The following is a 10,474-nucleotide window of genomic DNA, read 5'->3' on the forward strand; positions in this document are numbered from 1 at the left end:
CTCCAGCGGGGCGACGCAAAGTGACCGGGCCGTCCGCGGAGACGCAAACCTGGATGCGTCTCCGCGGACACTGCGCGGACGCCGAAAGTGTCCGGTTGTATCCGGCGGACGTTTCGTCGGACCCGCCTGGCAGCGACCCTGCGTCGACGCGTCTTCTCAAACACGCCTGCGACTGCCGCCGCTGTGTCGCTTCGGCAGTCTGCGCCACGTTAATGGCAATGCCTCGGCTGCCGAGCGGCCGCAGCCCACCTCTGCCAACCACGTTAATGGCGTCGCCACGCGTCCCGCGGCCACCGCATGCCTCCGGCCTATATAAAGGGGCCGCGCCTTCTTCTTCCTCATCCACTCCCTCCATAGAAACCCTAGCCGCCACAAAGCTCCGGCGTTCCGCCGCCTAGGTGTTCCTGCGACGCAGCCAGGCCCGCGAGGAAGACCATGGCGGGTCCTGGTGGCCGGCGAGGCGGTCGAGGCCGCGGCCCTGGACGGCCCCGGGGACGGGGCAGGGGTCGCCGTGGTGGAGCAGCTACGGCCCCACGCTCGCCGTCGCATGCGCCCTCTTCGTCTTCCTCCGACGTGGAGGGACGCTGCTTCGAGTTCCTCCTCCGCATCGACGATGACCCGCTCGGCATCAAGCGTCTCCCGGACAAGTTCGCCGAGTTCGTCGACGGCGTCGAGCCGGCGCATTTGCAGCTACGGGAGGCCAGCCGCAGCACTCGCCGCCGGGCCGTGGAGGTCCTGTTCGACGGGCGAGCAAGATGTACTTGCACACCGGGTGGGGCAAGTTCGCCGTGACTCGGCGCTCGAGCCCGGCTGCCGGCTCACCTTCTCTACGAGGGAGACGGTGAGATGGTCGTCAAGGTCTTCGACGCCACGGCCTGCCGCGAGCACTACCACACCGGCGAATCCGAGTCGGACTCCGATAGTTAGAACGTAGAGTGTTCTTTCTTTGCAACGAATCGGCTACGGCCGGACGAAGCCCGATAGTGGAAGGTTTACGTACGTTCGCCTCATCGGTAGAACCAACAAGGGCACCGTCAATCCTCCCGCTGGATTTTCCGGTTTGGGTGATCTGGGTGTGCCCTCGAATGTTCTTTCTTGGCAGCGAACATACGGAAATCTACACAACTGGTTTCTATTTTTAAAATATTTATATTTGTGTCCACCATGGTACAAACTATGTATTAGTTTGTGTAAACCATGTTCCAAACTATGTACTAGTTTGTATAAAATAATCTTCCAATTTGTAATATTTGGAAGTATGTTGAAATGAAAAGGAGAAAAAAAAATGCGTCGGGCCGCTGGAGCCAACCCCAGACGCAAACGGACACGCGGACGAAAACGGTCATTTCAGCGTCCGATGCGCGACGCAAACGGACGCGCGCGGACAGTAAAATGTGTCGCGCCGCTGGAGATGCCCTAAATACATGTTTGTTCTTGTCCTTCGGTGAGTGAGAACTGAGGAGATGAGCGCCATTCGACCAACCAAAAAAGGCAGGAAGAAAAATAAGAGGGACTTCGTCGGAAAACCACAAATGTAGCTCGAGTTACATCTAGCTCGTTTTTTAATAAACTCAAAATAATATTTAAAGTTTCAAAAAAATCTGAAAATAAATTTTGATGTAAACAATCTTGTGTTTTACCGCATGCAAATTTGCAATTCGACTTATCATGTGACCTGTGTAAAAATGACAAATTTCAGTGCTAAAAGTAGTGCTTTTCACAAGATAAAACTTCTCTTTTTTATATAGACCACACAAAATATTGGTTTTTCGTGAAACTTGACGAACGCACGTATATTATGGAGATGTACATGTAGAATTTTTTGTCCAATTTTTTCGACATTTCGAAATATGAATTTTTGGTAGAGGGAGCATACGCACCCGGGAGCCGAATTGAATTTCCGTTATATTCAAGGCTATGCAAAAAATGACAAATTCTGAAATCTATAATAGTGAATAGTACAAACTCTCACAATCTGTCAGATTTTTTCATTTTTCTGCTGCCTCGAATATATGGTATTTGGGGTTCAAATTTTACACAGTGATAGAACTCAACATTGCCTACATCTAGATTTTTCATCAGATGTTTTTGAAACATAGAATGCCATTTTTGAAACTTTCAAAAAAAAAACGAGCTATGTGTAGCCCGTCCTACAAAAGTCCACAATTGGACTCCTTCGTAGAATTGAACAAAATAGTCACAGTGCAAATGCTCCCAAGCAATTTTAGGTCTACTTTAGAAAGTTTGTCGGGGCGGCACACCGCGCTCTTAGGTGTTAAACCGTTTGTTATATTATTTTAGAAGTGCTATAATACAATAACCTAGTGTGGAAGCACTGATCAAGAAACGTGAACTGATATGTAGTGTCATGGTTTAGATTTTTTTTTTCAGCTGCACACAGGTATCGCTGGAAAAGGAGCGATTGCTTTGCAAAAAAAAACACGAGCAAGATATTCCACCATAACATGGATCTCAATTGCGGTAAGAAGAGGCAGAAGTGGAGGATCAAACTCTTCTATCAGGGAAAGACACGAAGGATAAATGTGTAAAATCACTTATTTGAAATATCTTTAAAATAGTTTTTTATTAGAAATTGTATTTTCGGTGGCCATATGGAATGAATCATAAAAGAGGGAAGCACTAATTGTGAGGCGATAAAAAAGAGGGTAGTATGGAAAAAAAGCACCGGATGATCATAGGCGCGCTGGCTAAAGGATGTGACATACGACGGAGCAAGTTTTTTCAGAGATACCAGAAAGAGTAAAGTAGTACTTTTGTCGACTAAAAGAGGCAGTGAATGGTGAATTTTCTTTGGAATTATCGCTGAATTATGCATCCGTGAATAGTTACTGACGGTTTATTATTGTCAAGGAATAGCAGTGAGGCTAAAGATTCGTGTAAAAACTACCACGCTTGTGCATCGTTGAAAATTTACCATTGCAGAAATATGCGACACGATTTCTACTGAGATATTGCTTTTAGGAAAATAGTTACCACCTCACGAAAAATTACTAAGAAATATTTAACGCGACAAATCAGACTTACCGCATAAAAATTATGCTCCGCTGAAGAATTACCAACGGTTATTTAAGTTACTGTAGAATGCTTCTATCGATGAATTGAAAAATTACCGTCAGGAAGTAGTCAAAAGATGTGAAAACAAAAAGGGGGCATTGTTCATGCGTGCACGAGGTTGAGCTCAAGATTTCTTCCAAGAAATTGCTTTCGGGAAAATATAGGTAGTTACGGCCTCATAAAAAACTACCTAAATAGTAAGCGCAACAAATTAGAATTACCGTTGGAGAATTATACTCCAGTGAAAAAATATTCACGGGTAATTAAATTACTGTAGGATGTTTCTACCACTGAATCACCGCAAATAATTACTACCGGGAAATTTAAAAGTTATTACCAAAATGAAAAAAATAAGGGATTTCTATTTTTTTTAACCTTGGTTCCTTACTTGTACTCAGTTTTCCCAGCAGCTAAACATTTCCTCACTTTTCCCCTCCCTCTAGTCTCAACCCCTCGCAAACGCTCGGACGGAGGTTGCCGTTAGGTCAAAGGTCTTGACCGTTACATGCTGACGGGTGGGGCCACGTAGGGGCAGTTCCTCCCTTGGTCTTTACGTGTTGACTGGTGGGGCCAGGAGACACGTCGGACCAACTATCCATCTCTCGCTTACGTGTGGGCTGCTTTATTTCCTAATTGTATGGCCGGTGCAACAATGATGCCAATGACCGATGAGGCCATGATGTAGGGCCGGAGCAGCTACTCCCCAAACATTGACATGTGGGATTGCGTATGATATGTGGGGTCATCCGCTCCTACCACCCAGTTCCTAGTGTATATTTTATGATTTGCCACACTTTTCTTTGAAGTGTATTATTTGCCACATGACGAACACATGCGAGTGACTAAGAAAATGAAAAAGAATATAAGTGCAAATAAAAGTGTGGCAAATTGTATATCCCTTATCGCCAGCCCCGAGCAGCTCCTACCCCACCCGCGAACAGAGCAGCCATCGTCGGCGCCTTGTCGCATCGCCGGCTCCGTCCTCTCGTAGCATCGAACGGACTGCGGCGCTGCACCTCAACCAAGTGACAAGGGATTAACTTATCAATGCCTATGTATTGTAGACTAGGGTTTAGTTGGAAGTAGAGGGCAAGTAGATCTCGAAGATTTCAGCCGAAAAGTACTCGACGATTAAGAAGCTAGGGTTATGTTGACAATGGATTCGATCCTCTCTTTGTCCCTCGACTCCCCCTTATATAGGAGGCGAAGCCGAGGATACCGTGTTACACAAGATTACAGATTCCGGGAGACTTTCTGAGTTCAACCCGTAAAATTACAAGTCTCTATATTTCCTAATACAACTCTAACTTTCCTGAATGCTATCTGGGCTTCCAAACTTCATATTCTCTGACTTGTGGGCCTTCAGTAAACCCCGGGTACTATCTTTGGCAGGCCTATTGGGGATGCCTATGTGAGTAGCCCCCGAGATTTTGCTTGAATCGAAGAATCAGAGAAAATCTCCAACTTTATAATCATCAAATAAATGTTTCAAGCCATCACATATCTTTAGGTAAACAATTATATATTGTACAGGGATAATGGTAGTTGGGGCTAGTTCATCTGACGGATCAGGTACTAGTTAACTGCTCTAGTGGCAATCCGCAAAAACCTACTTCAAAATCACGTCCCTGGACATGATCTCGGGATACTGGTGTTAACTCGACATGTGCCGCTTAAGGTCTTACCATCTGTCGAGTCCCAGTCATATTTTATCAGGTACCTAACGCGTCCGTTAGGATTTTTCTTCGTATCTGTTGATACGGAAAAAGTAGCAAACCGACGTCAGAGACGGTGCCACACCGCTCAGAATGGATCTGGGGTCTTACCTTCGCAAAGTTTTGCGGCATTCAGAGATTATTCGCAGTTTAGGCGCTCTGAGAATATATTGTCGAGTGCTTTTTCGGCTGTTGAAATAGCACATTTTATTGAGTCAACGGATGACTTAACTTGTCTTCCCGATGGGAGTTTATGAAGAGTTATTTGTATAACTCGAAATATGCTCATTATACTCTTTATAATTTCATCGGGAACGCGAACAGCGTTCCCGATGGGAGTAGCCACCGAGGCTACAGCCAAGGACTTGTACTTGGTTGTAGGCTCAACACTTTAATGCCTTATGTCACTATATTGTCATTTTTCTTGAGTTTTATTTCTATCAGGTGCGCGACCAGCGCTCCCGATGGGAGTAGCCCCCGAGGCTATGAACAAATGCTTGCATTTGATCATAGGCTCTCGCCATTTCTATTTTGTCATTCCCGAAATTTCCTATTTCAAAAGTAGCCCCTGAGCATTTGATCAAAAACTTGTATTTGATCAAAGGCTCTCGAAATTATCATCACTTGTGTTCTTTGACCGGTCTTCGTATCGTCGCTGTTGAAGATTTCCTCTGCCAAAGTGACATCAATGCTGATGTTAGCCACGACCTCTTCATCTAAAAAACACGAGCTCTTATCCTGTCACTAACTGGTGGACCCAAAATCCGCGGCAGTTTGACACGTTCCGCAAGTGGGGGCACACGTCCTCCGCTTTTTCTGGCACGCGCGCTGTAGTGCCTGTCCAGTTCCATCCTCGCGAAAATACAATTTTACCCTTTAGGCCACGTGTAATCCATCAAGTTCACTACTGCTCCATCCAACGGTGTGTCGACCCGCACGCTTCCTATAAAGGGTCGTCTTCCTCCTCTGTTCGCCGCTTCGCCGCGCCGCACCTCTGTTCTTTCTCCAAAAATCCCCCATTGCGCCCAATACCTCCTGAGCTCTACCACACTCCCAATCACGCTTACGCCATTGTTGATGCCACCATGCGCTAGACTCACCAGGCACAACACTCCTGAATCCAAGATGGCGGCGCAAGATCTGGGAACGGCGGAGTGGGAAAGATCCAAGATTTCCAATCAGGATATCAACTTGATGAAGAAACTGGGGTTGATGAAGAAGAAGGAGGCGCTGCGCTTCCCCAGCGAAGAGAGCTACCCGACGCCTCCTATAGAATATCGGGTTAGCTTCGTTGACCATCTTATCCGTGGCCTTTCTACTCCTATCCATGATTTCCTCCGCGGTTTGCTTTTTGTGTATGGGTTGCAGCTTCATCAGCTGACTCCCAATTCCATCCTCCATGTCTCTATTTTCATCACTCTTTGCGAATGCTTCCTCGGAGTCCACCCTAATTGGGCTCTGTGGAAGCGCATCTTCTGCCTCCGCCACAACGGCTCCCACAACATCACCTACAACATAGGCGGTGTTGTCATTTGCGTTCGCCCTGATGTCGAATATTTTGACGTCAAATTCCCCGACTCTGTCCAAGGGTGGCGCAAAAAATGTTGTACGTCCACGAAGAAAGTCCCGACTCGGTGGAGTATAACATCGCCCCCTTCGATGGAAGTGCCGAAATTCTTCGCCGCCGCTCCTGGGATGCAGAGGCCACCGAAGAAGAGATAAAAGCGACAGAGGCGCTGATGTCCCGTATCCACGAGCTCCAAAATACTCGCGGAAAGGAACTATCGGGTATCCAAATTACAGCGTACTTCCTTAGGATTAGGGTCCAGCCTCTGCAGGCTCGCAAGAACCCCCTCTGGAAGTATAGCGGCGAGGAAGATGTAGACCGGCTCTCCAAGGATCTTGCAGTGAAGGATTTGGAGAAGCTTGTCCGAAGGATCTCCTCACTTAGCAAGAAAGATGCCGTTCCTTCCACCTGTCGCGTGGAGCCGTATAGCGGCGCCAACGCCCTCCCCAAGGTAAATTACCATTGTCCTTATTACTATCTTGTTGACTGCTATTTTGAATATTTGTCGCCTTCCTTTTTTGCTGATTCCCAGTATAACTTATTGTCGATATATGTTGTCCTCTTTGTAGAAACATCAAGTTTTATCTTCCCTTCCCCCTCTTCCTGAAGGCGGTGAAGTTGAGGAAAGGACCGTCGTTGCCGACGAAACCCAGGGTACATCTCGCCCTGAGAGCGAAGTTGCGGGTTCTCACAAATCCGCGGCTTCTTCTAAAAGAGAGATTGATTCTGAGGCTTCTGAATCTACACATTCCCTCCCCTCTGCTGTTTCTCCGACGAACAAGCGGAAGAGAGATGATGTCGCAGATTCCGGAACCTCCAAAACTAATAAGTCCCCTCTCGAGGAAACTTTACCCGAAGAGGAGGACAAACCCTTCAACCCTTACGATGATGCCCTTGTCAGCTCGTAAGTTTCTATCTACTTTTTCCTTTGCATCCGATAATTTTGCCTGTCTTTGTTTCTTATATTTTCCCTGATGTATAGTGGTGACGAAGAGGAAAATCCTCCTGTTGACGTGACTGCTCGAACGAGCACGTCCCGTACTCTAGTTATCTCCGAGACTCGTCCTCGCCTCCCCAACAGGATATAGGACATCCTAGTCCTGTTGTGAGCCCCCGTGCTCCGTCGCCAAAAAGAGCAAGGACTGATCAAGGAAAAGAGCTAAGTCTCTTGACCGACAGCTCATCGACTCCTCTTATGGATGATGTAAGTACCTTCCTTGTTTTCTTTTCGCTTTCGAATGTTTCCAACTCTTTTGTTGTCGAAATTCTGCAACCTTTTTTCATTTCGTGTTACTTTTCAGCCTTCGATGAAGGAATTTGTTCGTCTCGGTACTCAATTTATCGGGTACCGTGACCTTGCCAATGAGCTGAAAGGTATTCTTTGCTTTCTGCATTTCATCGAATAGATTTGCTTCTTCTATTTTGCTGTAACTTGTGTCACCCTTTTATTTTGCTAGAATCCCTTTCTGAGGCAAACAAACGTGCTGATGACCTTGCCCGCTGATGTCTACGGGTGCTTCTATTCTTGTAGACAGTGTTGGGCCTCCAAGAGCAGAGGTTTGTAGAACAGCAGCAAGTTTCCCTTAAGTGGATCACCCAAGGTTTATCGAACTCAGGGAGGAAGAGGTCAAAGATATCCCTCTCATGCAACCCTGCAACCACAAAGCAAGAAGTCTCTTGTGTCCCCAACACACCTAATAGGTGCACTAGTTTGGCGAAGAGATAGTGAAATACAGGTGGTATAAATAAGTATGAGCAGTGGCAACGGCACCAGAAAAGTGCTTTGCCCGGGACAGTAAACAAGCAGTAGTAACGCAGCAGTAGTAACGCGAGTAAAACGAGTAAACAAGCAGCGATAGCGATATTTAGGAACAAGGCCTAGGGATTAGACTTTCACTAGTGGACACTCTCAACTTTGATCACATAACGAGAATAGATAAATGCATACTCTACACTCTCTTGTTGGATGATGAACACCACTAATTGCGTAGGATTACACGAACCCTCAATGCCGGAGTTAACAAGCTCCACAATATTCAATGTTCATGTTTAAATAACCTTAGAGTGCATGACAGATCAACACAACTAAACCAAGTACTAACATATCATGCACACTCGTCACCTTCACACTATGTAGGAGGAATAGATCACATCAATACCATCATAGCAATAGTTAACTTCATAATCTACAAGAGATCATAATCATAGCCTACGCCAAGTACTAACACGGATGCACACACTGTCACCATTACACCGTGCAGGAGGATAAACTACTTTAATAACATCACTAGAGTAGCACATGGATAAATTGTGATACAAAACACATTGCAATCATAAAGAGATATAAATAAGCACTTCACTATGCCATTCATAACAGTGAATAAGTATTCTGTGAAATATAGCCTAAGAGACCCACACGGTGCACACACTGTCACCTTTACACACTATAGGGGGGCGCGGGCCCCCCCTTGGCCGCGCCGGCCTAGGGTTTGGTGGGCCTGTGCCCCCTCTCTGGCGGTTCTCGTGTGTTCTGGATGCTTCCGGGCAAAATAGGAACCTGGGCGTTGATTTCGTCCAATTCCGAGAATATTTCGTTACTAGGATTTCTGAAACCAAAAATAGCAGAAAACAGCAACTGGCCTTTCGGCATCTCGTCAATAGGTTAGTTCCGGAAAATGCATAAATATGACATATAATGTGTATAAAACATGTAGATATCATCAATAATGTGGCATGGAACATAAGAAATTATCGATACGTCGGAGACGTATCGGCATCCCCAAGCTTAGTTCCTGCTCGTCCCGAGCGATGTAAACGATAACAAAGATAATTTCTGGAGTGACATGCCATCATAACCTTGATCATACTATTGTAAGCATATGTAATGAATGCAACGATCAAAACAATGGTAATGACATGAGTAAACAAATAAATCATAAAGCAAAGACTTTTCATGAATAGTACTTCAAGACAAGCATCAATAAGTCTTGCATAAGAGTTAACTCATAAATCAATAATCCATAGTAAAGGTATTGAAGCAACACCAAGGAAGATTAAGTTTCAGCGGTTGCTTTCAACTTGTAACATGTATATCTCATGGATAATTGTCAATGCAAAGTAATATAACAAGTGCAATATGCAAGTATGTAGGAATCAATGCACAGTTCACACAAGTGTTTGCTTCTTGAGGTGGAGAGAAATAGGTGAACTGACTCAACATAAAAGTAAAAGAATGGTCCTTCAAAGAGGAAATCATCGATTGCTATATTTGTGCTAGAGCTTTGGTTTTGAAAACATGAAACAATTTTGTCAACGGTAGTAATAAAGCACATGTATTATGTAAATTATATCTTACAAGTTGCAAGCCTCATGCATAGTATACTAATAGTGCCCGCACCTTGTCCTAATTAGCTCGGATTACCAGGATTATCATTGCAATACACATGTTTTAACCAAGTGTCACAAAGGGGTACCTCTATGCCGCTCGTACAAAGGTCTAAGGAGAAAGTTCGCATTGGATTTCTCGCTTTTGATTATTCTCAACTTAGACATCCATACCGGGACAACATAGACAACGAGATAATGGACTCCTCTTTAATGCATAAGCATGTAGCAACAATTAATGTTCTCATATGAGATTGAGGATATATGTCCAAGATCGAAACTTCCACCATGATTCATGGCTTTAGTTAGCGGCCCAATGTTCTTCTCTAACAATATGCATGCTCTAACCAATAAAGTGGTAGATCTCTCTTACTTCGGACAAGACGGACATGCATAGCAACTCACATGATATTCAACAAAGAGTAGTTGATGGCGTCCCCGAAGCATGGTTATCGCACAACAAGCAACTTAATAAGAGATAAAGTGCATAAGTACATATTCAATACCACAATAGTTTTTAAGGCTATTTTGTCCCATGAGCTATATATTGCAAAGGCGAATGATGGAAATTTTAAAGGTAGCACTCAAGCAATTTACTTTGGAATGGCGGAGAAATACCATGTAGTAGGTAGATATGGTGGACACAAATGGCATAGTGGTTGGCTCAAGGATTTTGGATGCATGAGAAGTATTCCCTCTCGATACAAGGCTTAGGCTAGCAAGGTTATTTGAA

This window comes from Lolium rigidum, chromosome 4 (assembly GCF_022539505.1).
Source record: "Lolium rigidum isolate FL_2022 chromosome 4, APGP_CSIRO_Lrig_0.1, whole genome shotgun sequence".
Lineage (NCBI taxonomy): Eukaryota > Viridiplantae > Streptophyta > Magnoliopsida > Poales > Poaceae > Lolium > Lolium rigidum.